General features: G+C 43.2%; 6 non-coding genes across 6 annotated transcripts; all 6 read right to left on the minus strand.

Moving 5' to 3' along the window:
* Positions 1-167: 167 nt before the first annotated feature.
* trnap-ugg (transfer RNA proline (anticodon UGG)) lies at positions 168-239 on the minus strand. The gene has a single exon. It is a non-coding gene; the product is annotated as a tRNA-Pro (tRNA).
* A 1,316-nt stretch (positions 240-1,555) lies between these two features.
* On the minus strand, positions 1,556-1,627 carry trnap-ugg (transfer RNA proline (anticodon UGG)). The gene has a single exon. It is a non-coding gene; the product is annotated as a tRNA-Pro (tRNA).
* Positions 1,628-5,736: 4,109 nt separating this feature from the next.
* On the minus strand, positions 5,737-5,808 carry trnap-ugg (transfer RNA proline (anticodon UGG)). Its single transcript has one exon. It is a non-coding gene; the product is annotated as a tRNA-Pro (tRNA).
* A 1,316-nt stretch (positions 5,809-7,124) lies between these two features.
* On the minus strand, positions 7,125-7,196 carry trnap-ugg (transfer RNA proline (anticodon UGG)). Its single transcript has one exon. It is a non-coding gene; the product is annotated as a tRNA-Pro (tRNA).
* Positions 7,197-8,521: 1,325 nt separating this feature from the next.
* trnap-ugg (transfer RNA proline (anticodon UGG)) lies at positions 8,522-8,593 on the minus strand. Its single transcript has one exon. It is a non-coding gene; the product is annotated as a tRNA-Pro (tRNA).
* A 13,598-nt stretch (positions 8,594-22,191) lies between these two features.
* trnap-ugg (transfer RNA proline (anticodon UGG)) lies at positions 22,192-22,263 on the minus strand. The gene has a single exon. It is a non-coding gene; the product is annotated as a tRNA-Pro (tRNA).
* Between the last annotated feature and the right edge of the window lie 224 nt (positions 22,264-22,487).

Genomic DNA, 22,487 nt, shown 5'->3' on the forward strand with positions numbered 1-22,487 from the left:
GCTTGATTTTTGTGATAATATCTCATTACAGAGTAGTTTCACAGGTGTGCCTGGTATTGTGGTCAGTTATGGTAATTGCCATGTGCTGTTACATAGATACAAAGAAATAATGGATCATCTTGTCCTTTTGTTCAGATGTGGACAATTACCCATAATCTGTCTTGAAGGGGCTCGTCCGGGATTTGAACCCGGGACCTCTCGCACCCAAAGCGAGAATCATACCCCTAGACCAACGAGCCACATGTTAATGGATTTATGAACGCGGATGGATATCTGATTTTAAAAAAAGAAATGTGATTGCACATGCACTATCCATTTAGTAATTTAAGAGAACAATGCATCTTTATCTTCATCATCCTTATATTGACTTCATTCATTGTGTACTCTACCTGTCACCAAAGCTGGCTGGGATAGACTCCAGTAACCACTTGACCCTGAAAAGGAGTGGGAGGTTTAGGAAAGATTATCCCCAATAACACACACTCAGGACGAAATCATTGACACAGGACAGGAAAGAAGCATACTTTTGTCAAATCAAAGCTAAATTCGGACTATCCCATGCGATTGTCATAGCAGAAATCCAGACTGATAGGATCAGAAAAATCTCTATTAAAATTCCATTGTTTGATTTCGGGATTCTAAAGGAATCACCTGTTCTTTGTTCACAAAGTGTGGTCTTTGGCTGCTAATGCCCATTTATCCCCAGTTTTGGGATGAAATCTAATTAGGGAACAGTTTTACAGGTGTGCCTTGATATGAGGATAGTTAGTGTAATTGTCACGTACAGTTACTTATATCCAAATACACAACTGAAGACCATCTTTTTGTTTAGATGTGGTAAACAATCTGCGGACAGTCTTGCAGGGGCTCGTCCAGGATTCCAACCCGGGACCTCTTGCCCCCTAAGTGAAAATCATACCCCTAGACCAACAAGCAACAAATTTAAGAACGCAGAAAGATTTTTGACCAAACAGAAACATGTGACTGCACATGCACTATCCATTTAGTAATTTAAGAGAACAATGCATCTTTATCTTCATCATCCTTAAATTGACTTCATTCATTGTGTACTCTACCTGTCACCAAAGCTGGCTGGGATAGACTCCAGTAACCACTTGACCCTGAAAAGGAGTGGGAGGTTTTGGAAAAAATATCCCCTGCAATAAAATCTCTAGACAAAATCATTTTTTCAAGGCAAAATAGAAGCATACTTTTGTCAAATCAAAGCTCAATTCTGACTGTCCCATCCAATTGTCATAGAAGAAATCCAGATGCATTATATCAGACAAGTCTCTATTAAAAATACATTGATTGAATTTTGAAATACAATGGAATTACTTGTTCTTTGTTCACTAGATTGGCATTGGGCGTGGTCTTTGGCCACTAACACACATTTAGCTTGATTTTTGTGATAATATCTCATTAGAGAGTAGTTTCACAGGTGTGCCTGGTATTGTGGTCAGTTATGGTAATTGTTACATAGATACAAAGAAATAATGGATCATCTTGTCCTTTTGTTCAGATGTGGACAAATTACCCATAATCTGTCTTGAAGGGGCTCGTCCGGGATTTGAACCCGGGACCTCTCGCACCCAAAGCGAGAATCATACCCCTAGACCAACGAGCCACATGTTATTGGATTTATGAACGCGGATGGATATCTGATCAAAAAAAAAGAAATGTGATTGCACATGCACTATCCATTTAGTAATTTAAGAGAACAATGCATCTTTATCTTCATCATCCTTATATTGACTTCATTCATTGTGTACTCTACCTGTCACCAAAGCTGGCTGGGATAGACTCCAGTAACCACTTGACCCTGAAAAGGAGTGGGAGGTTTAGGAAAGATTATCCCCAATAACACACACTCAGGACGAAATCATTGACACAGGACAGGAAAGAAGCATACTTTTGTCAAATCAAAGCTAAATTCAGACTATCCCATGCGATTGTCATAGCAGAAATCCAGACTGATAGGATCAGAAAAATCTCTATTAAAATTCCATTGTTTGATTTCGGGATTCTAAAGGAATCACCTGTTCTTTGTTTACAAAGTGTGGTCTTTGGCTGCTAATGCCCATTTATCCCCAGTTTTGGGATGAAATCTAATTAGGGAACAGTTTTACAGGTGTGCCTTGATATGAGGATAGTTAGTGTAATTGTCACGTACAGTTACTTATATCCAAATAGACAACTGAAGACCATCTTTTTGTTTAGATGTGGTAAACAATCTGCGGACAGTCTTGCAGGGGCTCGTCCAGGATTTCAACCCGGGACCTCTTGCCCCCTAAGCGAGTATCATACCCCTAGACCAACAAGCAACAAATTTAAGAACGCAGAAAGATTTTTGACCAAACAGAAACATGTGACTGCACATGCACTATCCATTTAGTAATTTAAGAGAACAATGCATCTTTATCTTCATCATCCTTAAATTGACTTCATTCATTGTGTACTCTACCTGTCACCAAAGCTGGCTGGGATAGACTCCAGTAACCACTTGACCCTGAAAAGGAGTGGGAGGTTTTGGAAAAAATATCCCCTGCAATACAATCTCTAGACAAAATCATTTTTTCAAGGCAAAATAGAAGCATACTTTTGTCAAATCAAAGCTCAATTCTGACTGTCCCATCCAATTGTCATAGAAGAAATCCAGATGCATTATATCAGACAAGTCTCTATTAAAAATACATTGATTGAATTTTGAAATACAATGGAATTACTTGTTCTTTGTTCACTAGATTGGCATTGGGCGTGGTCTTTGGCCGCTAACACACATTTGGCTTGATTTTTGTGATAATATCTCATTAGAGAGTAGTTTCACAGGTGTGCCTGGTATTGTGGTCAGTTATGGTAATTGTTACATAGATACAAAGAAATAATGGATCATCTTGTCCTTTTGTTCAGATGTGGACAATTACCCATAATCTGTCTTGAAGGGGCTCGTCTGGGATTTGAACCTGGGACCTCTCGCACCCAAAGCGAGAATCATACCCCTAGACCAACGAGCCACATGTTATTGGATTTATGAACGCGGATGGATATCTGATTTTAAAAAAAGAAATGTGATTGCACATGCACTATCCATTTAGTAATTTAAGAGAACAATGCATCTTTATCTTCATCATCCTTATATTGACTTCATTCATTGTGTACTCTACCTGTCACCAAAGCTGGCTGGGATAGACTCCAGTAACCACTTGACCCTGAAAAGGAGTGGGAGGTTTAGGAAAGATTATCCCCAATAACACACACTCAGGACGAAATCATTGACACAGGACAGGAAAGAAGCATACTTTTGTCAAATCAAAGCTAAATTCAGACTATCCCATGCGATTGTCATAGCAGAAATCCAGACTGATAGGATCAGAAAAATCTCTATTAAAATTCCATTGTTTGATTTCGGGATTCTAAAGGAATCACCTGTTCTTTGTTCACAAAGTGTGGTCTTTGGCTGCTAATGCCCATTTATCCCCAGTTTTGGGATGAAATCTAATTAGGGAACAGTTTTACAGGTGTGCCTTGATATGAGGATAGTTAGTGTAATTGTCACGTACAGTTACTTATATCCAAATAGACAACTGAAGACCATCTTTTTGTTTAGATGTGGTAAACAATCTGCGGACAGTCTTGCAGGGGCTCGTCCAGGATTTCAACCCTGGACCTCTTGCCCCCTAAGTGAGTATCATACCCCTAGACCAACAAGCAACAAATTTAAGAACGCAGAAAGATTTTTGACCAAACAGAAACATGTGACTGCACATGCACTATCCATTTAGTAATTTAAGAGAACAATGCATCTTTATCTTCATCATCCTTAAATTGACTTCATTCATTGTGTACTCTACCTGTCACCAAAGCTGGCTTGGATAGACTCCAGTAACCACTTGACCCTGAAAAGGAGTGGGAGGTTTTGGAAAAAATATCCCCTGCAATACAATCTCTAGACAAAATCATTTTTTCAAGGCAAAATAGAAGCATACTTTTGTCAAATCAAAGCTCAATTCTGACTGTCCCATCCAATTGTCATAGAAGAAATCCAGATGCATTATATCAGACAAGTCTCTATTAAAAATACATTGATTGAATTTTGAAATACAATGGAATTACTTGTTCTATGTTCACTAGATTGGCATTGAGTGTGGTCTTTGGCCGCTAACACACATTTAGCTTGATTTTTGTGATAATATCTCATTAGCGAGTAGTTTCACAGGTGTGCCTGGTACTGTGGTCAGTTATGGTAATTGCCATGTGCTGTTACATAGATACAAAGAAATAATGGATCATCTTGTCCTTTTGTTCAGATGTGGACAATTACCCATAATCTGTCTTGAAGGGGCTCGTCTGGGATTTGAACCTGGGACCTCTCGCACCCAAAGCGAGAATCATACCCCTAGACCAACGAGCCACATGTTATTGGATTTATGAACGCGGATGGATATCTGATTTTAAAAAAAGAAATGTGATTGCACATGCACTATCCATTTAGTAATTTAAGAGAACAATGCATCTTTATCTTCATCATCCTTATATTGACTTCATTCATTGTGTATTCTACCTGTCACCAAAGCTGGCTGGGATAGACTCCAGTAACCACTTGACCCTGAAAAGGAGTGGGAGGTTTAGGAAAGATTATCCCCAATAACACACACTCAGGACGAAATCATTGACACAGGACAGGAAAGAAGCATACTTTTGTCAAATCAAAGCTAAATTCAGACTATCCCATGCGATTGTCATAGCAGAAATCCAGACTGATAGGATCAGAAAAATCTCTATTAAAATTCCATTGTTTGATTTCGGGATTCTAAAGGAATCACCTGTTCTTTGTTCACAAAGTGTGGTCTTTGGCTGCTAATGCCCATTTATCCCCAGTTTTGGGATGAAATCTAATTAGGGAACAGTTTTACAGGTGTGCCTTGATATGAGGATAGTTAGTGTAATTGTCACGTACAGTTACTTATATCCAAATACACAACTGAAGACCATCTTTTTGTTTAGATGTGGTAAACAATCTGCGGACAGTCTTGCAGGGGCTCGTCCAGGATTCCAACCCGGGACCTCTTGCCCCCTAAGTGAAAATCATACCCCTAGACCAACAAGCAACAAATTTAAGAACGCAGAAAGATTTTTGACCAAACAGAAACATGTGACTGCACATGCACTATCCATTTAGTAATTTAAGAGAACAATGCATCTTTATCTTCATCATCCTTAAATTGACTTCATTCATTGTGTACTCTACCTGTCACCAAAGCTGGCTGGGATAGACTCCAGTAACCACTTGACCCTGAAAAGGAGTGGGAGGTTTTGGAAAAAATATCCCCTGCAATAAAATCTCTAGACAAAATCATTTTTTCAAGGCAAAATAGAAGCATACTTTTGTCAAATCAAAGCTCAATTCTGACTGTCCCATCCAATTGTCATAGAAGAAATCCAGATGCATTATATCAGACAAGTCTCTATTAAAAATACATTGATTGAATTTTGAAATACAATGGAATTACTTGTTCTATGTTCACTAGATTGGCATTGAGTGTGGTCTTTGGCCGCTAACACACATTTAGCTTGATTTTTGTGATAATATCTCATTACAGAGTAGTTTCACAGGTGTGCCTGGTATTGTGGTCAGTTATGGTAATTGCCATGTGCTGTTACATAGATACAAAGAAATAATGGATCATCTTGTCCTTTTGTTCAGATGTGGACAATTACCCATAATCTGTCTTGAAGGGGCTCGTCCGGGATTTGAACCCGGGACCTCTCGCACCCAAAGCGAGAATCATACCCCTAGACCAACGAGCCACATGTTAATGGATTTATGAACGCGGATGGATATCTGATTTTAAAAAAAGAAATGTGATTGCACATGCACTATCCATTTAGTAATTTAAGAGAACAATGCATCTTTATCTTCATCATCCTTATATTGACTTCATTCATTGTGTACTCTACCTGTCACCAAAGCTGGCTGGGATAGACTCCAGTAACCACTTGACCCTGAAAAGGAGTGGGAGGTTTAGGAAAGATTATCCCCAATAACACACACTCAGGACGAAATCATTGACACAGGACAGGAAAGAAGCATACTTTTGTCAAATCAAAGCTAAATTCAGACTATCCCATGCGATTGTCATAGCAGAAATCCAGACTGATAGGATCAGAAAAATCTCTATTAAAATTCCATTGTTTGATTTCGGGATTCTAAAGGAATCACCTGTTCTTTGTTTACAAAGTGTGGTCTTTGGCTGCTAATGCCCATTTATCCCCAGTTTTGGGATGAAATCTAATTAGGGAACAGTTTTACAGGTGTGCCTTGATATGAGGATAGTTAGTGTAATTGTCACGTACAGTTACTTATATCCAAATAGACAACTGAAGACCATCTTTTTGTTTAGATGTGGTAAACAATCTGCGGACAGTCTTGCAGGGGCTCGTCCAGGATTTCAACCCGGGACCTCTTGCACCCTAAGTGAGTATCATACCCCTAGACCAACAAGCAACAAATTTAAGAACGCAGAAAGATTTTTGACCAAACAGAAACATGTGACTGCACATGCACTATCCATTTAGTAATTTAAGAGAACAATGCATCTTTATCTTCATCATCCTTAAATTGACTTCATTCATTGTGTACTCTACCTGTCACCAAAGCTGGCTGGGATAGACTCCAGTAACCACTTGACCCTGAAAAGGAGTGGGAGGTTTTGGAAAAAATATCCCCTGCAATACAATCTCTAGACAAAATCATTTTTTCAAGGCAAAATAGAAGCATACTTTTGTCAAATCAAAGCTCAATTCTGACTGTCCCATCCAATTGTCATAGAAGAAATCCAGATGCATTATATCAGACAAGTCTCTATTAAAAATACATTGATTGAATTTTGAAATACAATGGAATTACTTGTTCTTTGTTCACTAGATTGGCATTGGGCGTGGTCTTTGGCCGCTAACACACATTTAGCTTGATTTTTGTGATAATATCTCATTAGAGAGTAGTTTCACAGGTGTGCCTGGTATTGTGGTCAGTTATGGTAATTGTTACATAGATACAAAGAAATAATGGATCATCTTGTCCTTTTGTTCAGATGTGGACATATTACCCATAATCTGTCTTGAAGGGGCTCGTCCGGGATTTGAACCCGGGACCTCTCGCACCCAAAGCGAGAATCATACCCCTAGACCAACGAGCCACATGTTATTGGATTTATGAACGCAGATGGATATCTGATTTTAAAAAAAGAAATGTGATTGCACATGCACTATCCATTTAGTAATTTAAGAGAACAATGCATCTTTATCTTCATCATCCTTATATTGACTTCATTCATTGTGTACTCTACCTGTCACCAAAGCTGGCTGGGATAGACTCCAGTAACCACTTGACCCTGAAAAGGAGTGGGAGGTTTAGGAAAGATTATCCCCAATAACACACACTCAGGACGAAATCATTGACACAGGACAGGAAAGAAGCATACTTTTGTCAAATCAAAGCTAAATTCGGACTATCCCATGCGATTGTCATAGCAGAAATCCAGACTGATAGGATCAGAAAAATCTCTATTAAAATTCCATTGTTTGATTTCGGCATTCTAATGGAATTACTTGTTCTTTGTTCACAAAGTGTGGTCTTTGGCTGCTAATGCCCATTTATCCCCAGTTTTGGGATGAAATCTAATTAGTGAACAGTTTTACAGGTGTGTCTTGTTATGAGGCTGGTTAGTGTAATTGTCATGTACAGTTACTTATATCCAAATACACAACTGAAGACCATCTTTTTGTTTAGATGTGGTAAACAATCTACGGACAGTCTTGCAGGGGCTCGTCCAGGATTTCAACCCGGGACCTCTTGCACCCTAAGCGAGTATCATACCCCTAGACCAACAAGCAACAAATTTAAGAACGCAGAAAGATTTTTGACCAAACAGAAACATGTGACTGCACATGCACTATCCATTTAGTAATTTAAGAGAACAATGCATCTTTATCTTCATCATCCTTAAATTGACTTCATTCATTGTGTACTCTACCTGTCACCAAAGCTGGCTGGGATAGACTCCAGTAACCACTTGACCCTGAAAAGGAGTGGGAGGTTTTGGAAAAAATATCCCCTGCAATAAAATCTCTAGACAAAATCATTTTTTCAAGGCAAAATAGAAGCATACTTTTGTCAAATCAAAGCTCAATTCTGACTGTCCCATCCAATTGTCATAGAAGAAATCCAGATGCATTATATCAGACAAGTCTCTATTAAAAATACATTGATTGAATTTTGAAATACAATGGAATTACTTGTTCTATGTTCACTAGATTGGCATTGAGTGTGGTCTTTGGCCGCTAACACACATTTAGCTTGATTTTTGTGATAATATCTCATTACAGAGTAGTTTCACAGGTGTGCCTGGTATTGTGGTCAGTTATGGTAATTGCCATGTGCTGTTACATAGATACAAAGAAATAATGGATCATCTTGTCCTTTTGTTCAGATGTGGACAATTACCCATAATCTGTCTTGAAGGGGCTCGTCCGGGATTTGAACCCGGGACCTCTCGCACCCAAAGCGAGAATCATACCCCTAGACCAACGAGCCACATGTTAATGGATTTATGAACGCGGATGGATATCTGATTTTAAAAAAAGAAATGTGATTGCACATGCACTATCCATTTAGTAATTTAAGAGAACAATGCATCTTTATCTTCATCATCCTTATATTGACTTCATTCATTGTGTACTCTACCTGTCACCAAAGCTGGCTGGGATAGACTCCAGTAACCACTTGACCCTGAAAAGGAGTGGGAGGTTTAGGAAAGATTATCCCCAATAACACACACTCAGGACGAAATCATTGACACAGGACAGGAAAGAAGCATACTTTTGTCAAATCAAAGCTAAATTCGGACTATCCCATGCGATTGTCATAGCAGAAATCCAGACTGATAGGATCAGAAAAATCTCTATTAAAATTCCATTGTTTGATTTCGGCCTTCTAATGGAATTACTTGTTCTTTGTTCACAAAGTGTGGTCTTTGGCTGCTAATGCCCATTTATCCCCAGTTTTGGGATGAAATCTAATTAGTGAACAGTTTTACAGGTGTGTCTTGTTATGAGGCTGGTTAGTGTAATTGTCATGTACAGTTACTTATATCCAAATACACAACTGAAGACCATCTTTTTGTTTAGATGTGGTAAACAATCTACGGACAGTCTTGCAGGGGCTCGTCCAGGATTTCAACCCGGGACCTCTTGCACCCTAAGCGAGTATCATACCCCTAGACCAACAAGCAACAAATTTAAGAACGCAGAAAGATTTTTGACCAAACAGAAACATGTGACTGCACATGCACTATCCATTTAGTGATTTACGAGAACACTACATTTTTATCTTCATCATATTGACTCCATTCATTGTGTACTCTACCTGTCACCAAAGCTGGCTGGGATAAACTTCAGTAACCACTTGACCCAGAAAAGTAGTGGGAGGTTTTGGAAAAATTATCCCCTGCAACACAAACTCTAGACAAAATCATTTTTTCAAGGCAAAATAGAAGCATACTTTTGTCAAATCAAAGCTCAATTCTGACTGTCCCATCCAATTGTCCTAGAAGAAATCCAGATGCATTATATCAGACAAGTCTCTATTAGAAATACATTGATTGAATTTTGAAATACAATGGAATTACTTGTTCTTTGTTCACTAGATTGGCATTGGGTGTGGTCTTTGGCCGCTAACACACATTTAGCTTGATTTTTGTGATAATATCTCTAATTGCCTGGTATTCTGGTCTGTTATGGTAATTGCAATGTGCTGTTACTTAGATACAAAGAAATAATGGAGCACCTTGTCCTTTTGTTCAGATATGGACAATTACCCATATTCTGTCTTGAAGGGGCTCATCCGGGATTTGAACTTGGGACCTCTCGCACCCAAAGTAAGAATCATACCCCTAGACCAACGAGCCACATGTTATTGGATTTATGAATGCGGATGGATATCTGATTTTAAAAAAAGAAACGTGATTGCGCATGCACTATACATTTAGTAAGGTTTTAGACCAAACAGAAACCACTTGACCCCAAAAAGTAGTGGGAGGTTTTGGAAAAATTATCTCCTGCAACACAAACTCTAGACAAAATCGTTTTTTCAAGGCAAAATAGAAGCATACTTTTGTCAAATCAAGTCAAGTGCCTGGTATCAAGGTCAGTTATTGTTATTGCCATGTACTGTTACTTAGATAGAAAGCAATAATGGAACACTTTGTCCTTTTGTTCAGACGTGGTAAATTTTCCATAAACTGTCTTGACAGTTATCATCCAGGATTTGAACCTGGGACCTTTCGCACCCAAAGTGAGAGTAATACCCCAAGACCAACGAACCACAAAACAATAAACAGGTAAGGATTTCTGTCCAAACGGAATCATGATTGCACAATCACTATCCATTTGTCGATTTAAGTGAACAATGAATCTTTATCTTCAACATCCTTGTAAAGATAAAGATAAGATAAAGATACTTTATTGATCCCTGCTTGGGAAATTGGGGTTTTGCAGTGTCAGAGTGAGGCTCAAGATACAAACATACAAAAATGGGTGACAAGAGAGAAAAGAACAATCAATCAGAAAGAAACATTATTGAAAAACAGTTGTATTGCTTGACAGCTCTGGTGATAAACAGGCAGACCTTAAATGGTTTTATTTTATTGCAAATGGATGACAAGTTATAGAGTCCAATGGAGTGAGGTAGGAATGATCTCCTGTAGCGGTTGGTGTGACAGCAAAGCTACTTTAGCCTATTGGAGAAGGTGGTCCGCTGACTGTCAAGTAGAGGATGGTCCGGATTATCCATCATGGATGTGAGTTTATTTAAAGTCCTCTCCATCACAGCTTCAAACGTGTCCATTTTACATCCGATTACAGAACCAACTCTTCTGATCAGTTTGTTCAGTCTATTAGTGTCCCTGACAAATATGCTGCTCCCCCATCAGATCCCCGAGAAGAACAGAGTGCTGACCTCAACAGACTGGTAGACAATCTCGAGCATCCTGCTGCACATGTTGAAGGACCTTAGTCTCCTCAGGAAGTAGAGTCTGCTGCTGGCCTTCTTATGCACAGCAGTGTTGTTGTTGCTCTTCCAGCTCAGTCTGTTGTCGATGGTTACTCCCAAGTACTTGTTCCCCTCTACCTCTGTCACATCTCTGCCCAAGATGCGGAGAGGCCGGGAAGCTGGTGGTTTCTTCCTGAAGTCCACCACCATCTCTCTGGTCTTTTACACATTGAGCAGCAGGTGGTTTGCGCCAGCCCACCTCACGAATTTCCCTGTACTCCTCCTCCCGTCCACCAGTAATGCAGCCAACAACCGCAGAGTCTTCAGAGAATTTCTGAAGATGGCATGACTCAGAGTTATACTGGAAGTCACTGGTATACAAAGTTAACAGGAAGGGAGAAACCACAGTGCCCTGTTGGGCCCCCACACTGCTCGTCACCATGTCAGACAAGATACTGCCCATTCGGACAAACTGCGGCCACTCCGACAAGTAGTCAATGATCCAGGAGACCAAGGCCCTATCCACACCCATCAGCCGCAGCTTCTTACCCATTAACCAGGGCTGGATGGTGTTAAACTCAATGGAGAAATCAAAGAATGTGACCCTCACAGTAGCTGCGTTTACATGGGCAAAAGTAATCGGAAAGAATGCCTGATCGGAAGAAAAATGTGTCATGTAAACACGCCGTTCGGAATATTCTGCCTCGATCAGACTCAATCGGATCAAAATTTCTTTCCAGTCGGGAAAGGTGGGTTACGCTGATTGTTGATCCGATCGTTGTGCATGTAAACGGTTCATTCCGATTGTGTGTCACTACTGCTCTGGTTTGCGTCAAGCATAGACGGTGTTTTGCTCCAGAGAAAGCTTTGGAGCTCAAACAGGACCGACTCTGCGGACGCCCGGTGCTAAGCGCCGCTCCGCTCTCGCCCCGCTGGCTCTTGGCCTCTCCCCTCTCTTACACCCCTCACGAGGGGGGTGCCGGAGAGGAGCGCTTCGTGCCCAGTGATGTCTGGACCCTGCACGGTCCTGGCTTGGGTGCCGATGGACCGAGCGAACTGTGTCTTTGAGCAGAGCAGCCGATTTTTTAACTTTGTGTTTGAGGGGAAGGGAGGATGCTTTGTTACATGTGCATTTTGTTGTTTTGTTATGTGTGGAAGAATTCAGCCTGCGATCCGTCCCGCCGCTCTGGGTTAGTGGCTGCCGAACGCAGGAGAACCGTGTGTCCGAGCAGAGCTCGGACTTCCAGCTCACACAGCGCCTTTGGGGTGGTGAGTGAGCTTTTCAAAGCAGAATGTCGCTCAGTCCTTAGAAACTGTTCAAACAATCACGTGGATTTGTGTTTTCAGTCGTGTCCTGACAAAATGAAGGCTGATGTTATTCCCACATATTTACGTGCAGCCAAGATGCAGATTGCAGCACATCCCACATGGATTTTTTGTTCATCAAACAAAGCTAGTATTGTTAGCGCGTGTTAGCCTTCTCCTGGGAGCTCCGTTCTTCCACAAAAAAGCACTGACCACACGGATTAAAAATAAAATGATGAGCAAACAGGCGCTTCATAATTGTCATGGTGCCTCTGTGAGTTATCCTCCCCCTCCCAGCTCTGCTCTGCTCCCGACTCACCAGCTGTGACTACTCACCTCATCAGCCACCTGTGCTTCTTAAGGAGACCCAGCTGCAGCATTCTTCGCCAGTTCGTTAACCCTGATGGTGCCTAGTAGAGCCCTGCGCGGGACTATTTTCTTCATCCCGCTCCCGCCCGCGCCCGCTGAATTTCTGACCAATCCCGCCCGCTCCCGCAACGTATGCGTTACACTCCCGCCCGCTCCCGCAATATGTATGTCCACTCCCGCCCGCACCCGCAAAACTCATAGAATTAAGTCCCGCACAGTAATAGAGATGCATTGATTTTGTATCGTCTCCCGTCCCGCAGGAAAAAAACACGTATTTTGTTTTGATGATATTAAAGTTTAATTAAGAGATTCGTGTCCCTCCTCCAGCCTCATATTTTCATGCATTCCTCTTTTTTGAAATTTGCAACTTAATTATTAAATATATTTTTACAAATTATGTTCGGTTAAAAGTGTGCGTGTGTCCGCGCGCAGACAGACGGCCTGAAGCGCGCTGAACCAGCCGGTAAAGATGCAGGTCAAAGTCATTTGAATTTATGGAGGAAAAAAACATTAATGGTTCAACAGAGCTGAAAATCTATGAATTAATTTTTTCCTGACAGAAAAATACTTTTAGCTTCAGCCTTTTCCAGTTTTGCTGATTCGCAGATCTGAGAACCATGCGTGACTCACGATGAACCTCGCTTGAGGTTCTTTTCTGCTTCATCCACTGACATCATGTCCCTGCCAGGTAACCTGCTCCATCCTTATCCGCGCAGTGTTGCCGGATAGATTGACAGCTCTTTCATCCGTGTGCTGCGCTATCTACCCTGACTATCGTGTTAACCTATGATGACCGTATTTTGCGCTCTCTCTGTAGAATACACTGGGAGCGCGGGGAAAAACAACTGTCAGCTACAGAGTATATGAACAGGTAGAGAGGAAAAGCAGGTAAAGAGGCGGAGGAGGGGCTTTGGCTTCAAACTCTGTCAGAGAGATGGAAACACGGGCGTCAGATTCAGACGCAGCTTTCACTGCGGGAGTTGAAGCAGACTTTCGCTGGGATGATTTTATAAACCCAAACATGGAAACATGATTACCAAGTAGAACTCTTCAAAATTATAAACCTGATCTCTCCACATTCTTGGTGTCTATCATGCATTTTTGCACACATCGCTCCATGCAGCGATCAGACCAGAACCTCTAGCTGGTAGCTCCGCCTACACGGGACCGCGGTATCAGGCTTTAAAGAACACACTAAGAGGCGGGGTGGGGCGCTGCACACCCCCAACAACAGGTTAGATGACAGAGGCCATTGGGCGTCTCTACCTGGTGCCTTCACGGAGCTTCAGTACATAAGAATCCAACAGCCGCTCAGCCTAACGTAGTCTGCTAATATATATTCACGAGATATTCATGGCAGCACTGATCCCGCGGGTTTTTTTTTCTGCCGCCCGCTCCCGCCCGCAGCACAATTGAAACCGCCCAATCCCGCGAGATTTGGGTTGGGTCCCGCGGGACCCGGTGGGACCCAATCCCAATGCAGCCCTCTAGTGCCTAGTCTCACTGAGCGCTACATCTGGCCCCCTTGTCTCACATCTCTTGCTAAACTTGTCTTTGTTGTGCCTCAGGAATCTCATGCCACGAGAGTCACCTGAGTCTGACACCACCTCGAGCAGCAGCTGTCCTCCTGATTACTCGGAAGCCTTCATCCCTTCAAGATCCTCAGCCACGCCGCTCCTCAAGAACTCCCGCCACGCCACTCATCAAGATCTCCAGCCACGACAGTCGATCCAACTCTGGTTCCCCACAGAACCTCAACTGGACCTCCGGCCTCGCCTTGGCCTCGGCCTCGCCAAAGCCTCCAGCTACTCTAATCCTCAGGACCTCTTGGCTCCACAAAATAAATCTCATTTACTCTCCCAACCACTTACCTGTCTCCTCCTTCTGGGTTACAGCATCTGGGTCCGTCTCGTGTTCGTATCATGACAATAATATTCATAACATTAATAAAAGCACGTTTTAAAGATCGTCTCGTACATTACCGAGCTGCAGCATAAATCTATATGAGAGCAAGGTTTTTTTTACTGTGGGACTCATTTCCTTTTTTGGTATTTTCAACACTACTGCGCATGCCCAAATGATTTATTCCAACCGAAAGTGTAACCATGTGAACGTTTCTTCTAATCGGAAAAAGGTTTTCTGTGCCCATGTGCACGGTTGAATTTTAATCCGACCATTGATCCGATCAAGATATTTTGCCCATGTAACCGCGGCTAGTGTCTCCCCCTCCATCCAGGTGAAAATGAGTACACTGCAGGTAAATAACAGCATCCTGCACCCCTAGGCGTGGCTGGTAGGCAAACTGAAGTGGATCCAGAGATGGTTTCACCAGAGGTCTCAGGTGGGCCAACAAAATCTTTTCCAGCACTTTAGCTGCATGGGACATGAGGGCAAGAAGACGGTTCAGTCTTCTTGGGAACAGGCAACAGACATGCGGTTTTCCAGGTGGCCGACACCCTCATCAGACTGAGGCTCAGGTAAAGAGGCACTGGAAAACCGTGGATAGCTGGGCAGTGCAGGACTCCAGTATCCTGGCTGAAGTCCTGCACCACTGATGCCGTCCGGGCCAGGAGCCTTTCGTTGGTTAATTTTTTCCAGCTGTCTCCCCACCTGGCAGGTTGTCACAGTCACTGGGGGGGGGGGGGGGGGGGGGGGGTTGGAACACGGTGGGGGATGGTTTCAGTCTGGTCAGGTGGGCAACAGGAAGATGAGGAAGAGGGGGGTTGCACAATGAGGGGTGGGGGATTGTGAAGATGTTGGGGGAGGGGTGGGGTAGACCTGGGTAGGAGAGCCGAATCTATTGAAAAAGATGTTCAGGTCATTAGCTCTTTCTCTGTGCCCTCACACAATCTGCTTCTCCCCCCACATCCGGTAATCTTCATCATCCCAGTCCACACCCCTCTCATGTTGTTTTTCTGGAGTTTTGCCTCCAGCTTTCCCTTGTAGGAGTTCTTGCATTCCCTCAACTTGTCTCTCAGCCGGTGCCGCACCCTCTTCAGCCACCCCTTGTCTCCCAACCTGAAGGCCCTCTTCTTTTCATTCCAAAGGGTCTTCAGGTCACTTGTAATACACGACTTATTGTTGGGGTAACAGCAGACAGTCCTCGAGGGCATGATGGTGTTCTCACAGAATTTTATGTATTCGGTGATACAGTCAGTCGTGCTGTTGATGCAGACAGAGACCCACCTGGGGCATTAGCATACAGCAGATCCAGGATTTTGTTTTCACGGGTGGGGCCATCCACATACTGTGTAAATTCAGTAAGAGTCCCGTCCAAGTTGACATGGTTAAAGTCCCCGGTGATAACTATAAATGCATTTGGTTGATGTTCCTGTAGCCAGGAAATGGTGTACTGGTCCTGATGACGTCAGCAGCGGCGTCAGCATCAGCTGAGGGTGGAATGTAAACAGAAACCACGATGGCGGATGTAAACTCCCGGGGCAAATAGTAAGGCTGCAATCCCAACGGCAAGAGTTCAACGTTCGGGCAACAAATTCGCTCCTTGATACAAACATGTGTTGGATTGCATCATCGCTCGTTCACGTACAGTACGTACAGTATTATTCCCCCTCCTTTCTTCTTACCGGATGCAGTGGCGTCTCTGTCCGCCTGCTCGGTCACAAAGCCGGGTAAAACGACACAATGGTCCGAGGGATGCGGATGGAGCCACGTCTCAGTGAAACACAGTAAACTGCTCTCCCGGTACTACCTCTGTTGTTTATGTCCCTTCCAGCTCATCCGTCTTGTTAGCAAGAGAGCGTACATTCCCCGTGATGATCACCGGAACAGCGGGCTAATGTTTCCACTTCTCTGCTTTGACCCGAGCTCCGGCCCGGCGTCCCCGCCGTCTCTTTAAAATTTCTCCTGGGATGTCGTATCTGAACACCAGCGGCAGAACGGGCCTGCTCAGAGCAAACAGCCAATCGCGGGTGTAAACAAAAGACTTGCCACTGTGCGGGTTACACTCAGCTACGAGGAGTAACCAGAGTAGCAGAAAAAGTAATCACAGAAGCCTGGAGCAAATAAAATCCATGTTGTTGACTGTGGTGGTGTCTGAAGTGTCCAAAAGAAAAACAAAAAAGACCCAAAAAAAGAACAAGACTAGTTAACGACTAAAGACAAAAAGGCAAGGAAAGTCCTAACGAACCGGAGCCACTGCAACAGGTAGTCAAATAATTAAAGATTTAAATCAAATTAATCGGAATTTAAGTGGATTAAGGATTAATCACTATTTGCAGTTACACCTGAATCGTGGTGCCTCTGTCAGATCACCTCCCCCCTCACAGCTCCTGCTCTACTGATTGGAACCAGCCGCCCATCATCACCTCATCATCTGCCAGACCTTCTTAAGGGAGCGGCTCACCAGAATTCAACACCAGTTCGTTAAACTCTCTCCGGTGCTTAAGTCTGGCCTTTTAGTCAAATTTATTATTCCTGTTTGCGTCCTACTCACCACGCCTTCTACTTACCTTCAGGTTCATTTCCAAGGGTCAAGCTGGTTCCTCCTCATCCAGAGCTCCACTCCACATCTCAAATGGGTTCCGCTGTCCTCGGTTGGTTCCGTCGTCCTCGACGTCCACGCCTCGCCTCAAGTTGGTTTTGCCGTCATCGGCGTCCACGCCTCACCTCAAGTTGGTTCCGTCATCCTCGACGTCCACGCCTCGCCTCGAGTTGGTTCCGCCGTCCTCGGCGCCCACGCCTCGTCTCCTCTGGTTCCACGCCCAGACGCGTCCTCGCGCCTTTCCCCCTCAAGCTCCGCTGTCCTCAGCGGCCCACGCAGAACTCACTACCTTCGGCCTCCAGGACGATTGCTGCTCCCTCCGGAGGATCTTCTTCCAAGCTCTCCATATTCCTCTGTACTTTACCCCCTGGGTGAATTAAAACATTTTCTTAGTATTTCTGGCTCTGAGTTACTTCTGGTTTCCAGCATCTGTGTCTGCCACGTCTTTGACGATCATGACAGAACGAACTGGCCCTCACCCAGACCCAGCTGACCCGGAAGGACTCCTCTTCGCCGTTACGCAGCAAGGACTTGCGCTCTGTCATCAAGCCGAGACCCTCAACCAGATGGCTTCAGTCCAGTAAGATTTATTCTGACGTTTGGCGGCATTTCTCAAGCCTTAGTTGAGCTAACAGGTCAACAATCAGCCACGGCAACATCTAGCTCATCATCTCCCCCTGCTGGGGGTTCCAATCAACCCACCACCACCTGGACTCAGGAAAACTTAAGCCTACAACCCGAACCATTTCAAGGTGACGTTGAATCATGTGGAGGTTTTCTTTACAATGCCAATTAATCTTTCAGCAGGCCCCGTGGTATTACCACGCTGACCACTGCAAGATTACTCTTGTCGTAAACTGCCTCCGAGGTAAAGCTCTTCAATGGGCCCAGGCTTACTTATCTGCTAACCCTATTTTTCAAGTGCCTTTTGAACGTTTCATCGGGGAGTTTCGTCTGGTCTTCGACCAACCCTACAAAGCTAAGGAGGCTACTCGCCGCCTTTTTTTGACTAAGACAACGCAGCCGGTCTGTAAGCGAACATTTAATTGATTTCCGCATCCTGGCGGTGGAGGCTGGCTGGCCAGACGTCGCTCTCAAAGGCGTGTTCTATCAGTCCACTTAAGACCACTTATGTTCATAGCCTGGAGCTAAGACATTCGAAGAGCTCGTCCCCGCCGCTCTCCGGTCGGACATACGGCTCCGGGAACGACAAATGGAACGTTCACGTCAGGAAAAGAGGACCTCCATTAACCATGTTCCTCAACTCACCAGGTCAGAACCATCTCTTCCTAGCTCCCGTGAAAACATCAATCAAACCTCTGAGGAACCGATGCAGATCGGCCACTCCAAGCTCAACCCAGAGGAACGTCGTCGACATAAGGAGGAAGGTACCTGCTTTTATTGTGGCCAATCTGGCCATCACGTTCATCAGTGTTCACTCTGTTTAAACTCAAGAGCCCCCCGCTAGAAGACAGGCCGCGGGAGGGTCCTCCATCTGTTACTCAGGAAAATAATTTCCTCTATGTTCCTGTCAAGCTATGCCACCAGCCCCAAACTCATGAATGTCAGGCTCTCATTGATTCTGGAGCAGAACAAATTTTTATTGACTCTCATTTGGTTTCCAAGCTCAGCCTTCCCGTCGAACCTCTGGACCATCCGGTCAAAGCGGCTGGGTTAGGCGGACAACTGCTCACTCGCATCACTCACCGTACCAAGCCGATCCAACTCATCTCCTCTGGTAACCATCATGAATTTTTGCAATTTTACATCACCCAAACTCTCCAGTCTCCTGTTATCTTAGGGTTCTTCTGGTTACGTAATCACAATCCACAGTTCGACTGGGCTAACTACGATATCACCAACTGGAGCACCCACTGTATGGCTAATTGTGTCTGCTCCGCCATTCCCTCGGTGCCCCCCAGTCCAGATCCGGTTCCGGAAGAGATCAACCTCGCCAAGGTACCCTCCTGTTATCATGACTTCAAGTCGGCGTTCAGTAAAATTAAGGCGGATGCCTTACCCCCACAAAGGCCCGTTGGGGCCTTTTTTTTGACCGGTTCGCATTCACCATCACCTATAGGCCGGGTAGTAGGAACATCAAACCCGATGCCCTCTCACGTGTTTTCAGCAACCACGACCCCCAAGAAGCCGTTCCCATTATTTTGTCCACATGCGTCGTAGGAAACCTTACGTGGGATATTGAGACGCGGGGCCTGATTATTTAAGTGTTGGATTAGCGAAGAGAGTGGGACGAACTACTCAACAACGTGACAAACCACTTCTAACAGGTGGGAGTGGGATCAGACCAGAGATGCGACGAAGTGAATAAAAATATATTGATGGTCTTGAAATTCATAAGGTTTGTCAATAACAACACATTTTTTTTTTGTTGAAATTTGGGTAGTTGTTAGTTCTCATTTCTTTATTTTTTTTTTCTTGTACATTATCTTTTTTTTTAGTACAAAAATGGCTTTTGATTTGAAGCAATAAAAAAATTAAAAGAAAATAAAGATGTTGGTGAAATTCTGTTTAATGAAGCAGCACCTTAAAAACCAAAAAGAAAATGTGGAAGAAAAGGCTTCTAAATCCTGTTAATCAAGAATCGATCTTTTAATTCACTTTCCCAGGACAAATCCTGATACATTTAGAGCTCTATGTGTCTGTAAATGAACCATTTTCTGTGTATAGTTACATTAGAACAATGTACTACAGAGGTATAATGTGGGAGGGGTTAATAAGTGGCTAAACTCGTGATGAGCCAATCCAACAGGATTTCAATCTATGACTGGTTCTGCTACCCACATTGGGCCGGGCTACATTTCCAATCCCACGGTGCACAGCGCCAGCAGCGCCAACGACACCAGGCTGAGAGCGGGCGTCAGCGTGGATGCTGTACCTGCAGAAGGAGGAGCAGTTCACATCGGACTGGAATCCAAAGTATTTTAAGGCGCCGCATTGACGCTGGGCCTTACCCTTAATCTGAATCTTCCTGATTGGGCCATCCCCTCCTTCGTATCGGCCGCACACCACCAACTCAAAGTCTCCAACCTGAGGCATGGGGAAGTCCATAAAGTGCCAACCGGTTATGTAGACCTTCCCGTAATAGTATCCTGAACATGACCTGTGAACAGAGAAGGAGGATTTTAAACTCACCTAGCATGTTCATAGTCTTTTGTTTAAGGGTCATGTTATGCAGACACTAAGTACATGTTGCACAGATGAAATTTAGTCATACGTGAATATAAGTGGAAAAAGGGTGAAAAGTTGTGGTCTAGACAGGAAATTTTCAAAGATGTATCCCGAATAATCCATGTTAAAACCAGAGAAGACCAACGTAGAACATGAACCGAGCATGATAACTGCTCTTTTTAGCTGCAATTCATTAGTGATTTGTGCATCAATTACGTAATTTTAACGTGACATGGGCACCGTATACGATATATAAAAGTTATACATTGGTGGTACATGCGTGAAAAGTTTGTTAGACTGCTGTTACATAGATACAAAGAAATAATGGATCATCTTGTCCTTTTGTTCAGATGTGGACAATTACCCATAATCTGTCTTGAAGGGGCTCGTCTGGGATTTGAACCTGGGACCTCTCGCACCCAAAGCGAGAATCATACCCCTAGACCAACGAGCCACATGTTATTGGATTTATGAACGCGGATGGATATCTGATTTTAAAAAAAGAAATGTGATTGCACATGCACTATCCATTTAGTAATTTAAGAGAACAATGCATCTTTATCTTCATCATCCTTATATTGACTTCATTCATTGTGTACTCTACCTGTCACCAAAGCTGGCTGGGATAGACTCCAGTAACCACTTGACCCTGAAAAGGAGTGGGAGGTTTAGGAAAGATTATCCCCAATAACACACACTCAGGACGAAATCATTGACACAGGACAGGAAAGAAGCATACTTTTGTCAAATCAAAGCTAAATTCAGACTATCCCATGCGATTGTCATAGCAGAAATCCAGACTGATAGGATCAGAAAAATCTCTATTAAAATTCCATTGTTTGATTTCGGGATTCTAAAGGAATCACCTGTTCTTTGTTCACAAAGTGTGGTCTTTGGCTGCTAATGCCCATTTATCCCCAGTTTTGGGATGAAATCTAATTAGGGAACAGTTTTACAGGTGTGCCTTGATATGAGGATAGTTAGTGTAATTGTCACGTACAGTTACTTATATCCAAATAGACAACTGAAGACCATCTTTTTGTTTAGATGTGGTAAACAATCTGCGGACAGTCTTGCAGGGGCTCGTCCAGGATTTCAACCCTGGACCTCTTGCCCCCTAAGTGAAAATCATACCCCTAGACCAACAAGCAACAAATTTAAGAACGCAGAAAGATTTTTGACCAAACAGAAACATGTGACTGCACATGCACTATCCATTTAGTAATTTAAGAGAACAATGCATCTTTATCTTCATCATCCTTAAATTGACTTCATTCATTGTGTACTCTACCTGTCAGCAAAGCTGGCTGGGATAGACTCCAGTAACCACTTGACCCTGAAAAGGAGTGGGAGGTTTTGGAAAAAATATCCCCTGCAATACAATCTCTAGACAAAATCATTTTTTCAAGGCAAAATAGAAGCATACTTTTGTCAAATCAAAGCTCAATTCTGACTGTCCCATCCAATTGTCATAGAAGAAATCCAGATGCATTATATCAGACAAGTCTCTATTAAAAATACATTGATTGAATTTTGAAATACAATGGAATTACTTGTTCTATGTTCACTAGATTGGCATTGAGTGTGGTCTTTGGCCGCTAACACACATTTAGCTTGATTTTTGTGATAATATCTCATTAGCGAGTAGTTTCACAGGTGTGCCTGGTACTGTGGTCAGTTATGGTAATTGCCATGTGCTGTTACATAGATACAAAGAAATAATGGATCATCTTGTCCTTTTGTTCAGATGTGGACAAATTACCCATAATCTGTCTTGAAGGGGCTCGTCCGGGATTTGAACCCGGGACCTCTCGCACCCAAAGCGAGAATCATACCCCTAGACCAACGAGCCACATGTTATTGGATTTATGAACGCGGATGGATATCTGATTTTAAAAAAAGAAATGTGATTGCACATGCACTATCCATTTAGTAATTTAAGAGAACAATGCATCTTTATCTTCATCATCCTTATATTGACTTCATTCATTGTGTACTCTACCTGTCACCAAAGCTGGCTGGGATAGACTCCAGTAACCACTTGACCCTGAAAAGGAGTGGGAGGTTTAGGAAAGA

The sequence above is a fragment of the Oryzias latipes genome, chromosome 23 (assembly GCF_053564925.1).
Source record: "Oryzias latipes strain Hd-rR chromosome 23, Olatipes_Hd-rR_3.1".
NCBI classification, from domain to species: Eukaryota; Metazoa; Chordata; class Actinopteri; order Beloniformes; family Adrianichthyidae; genus Oryzias; species Oryzias latipes.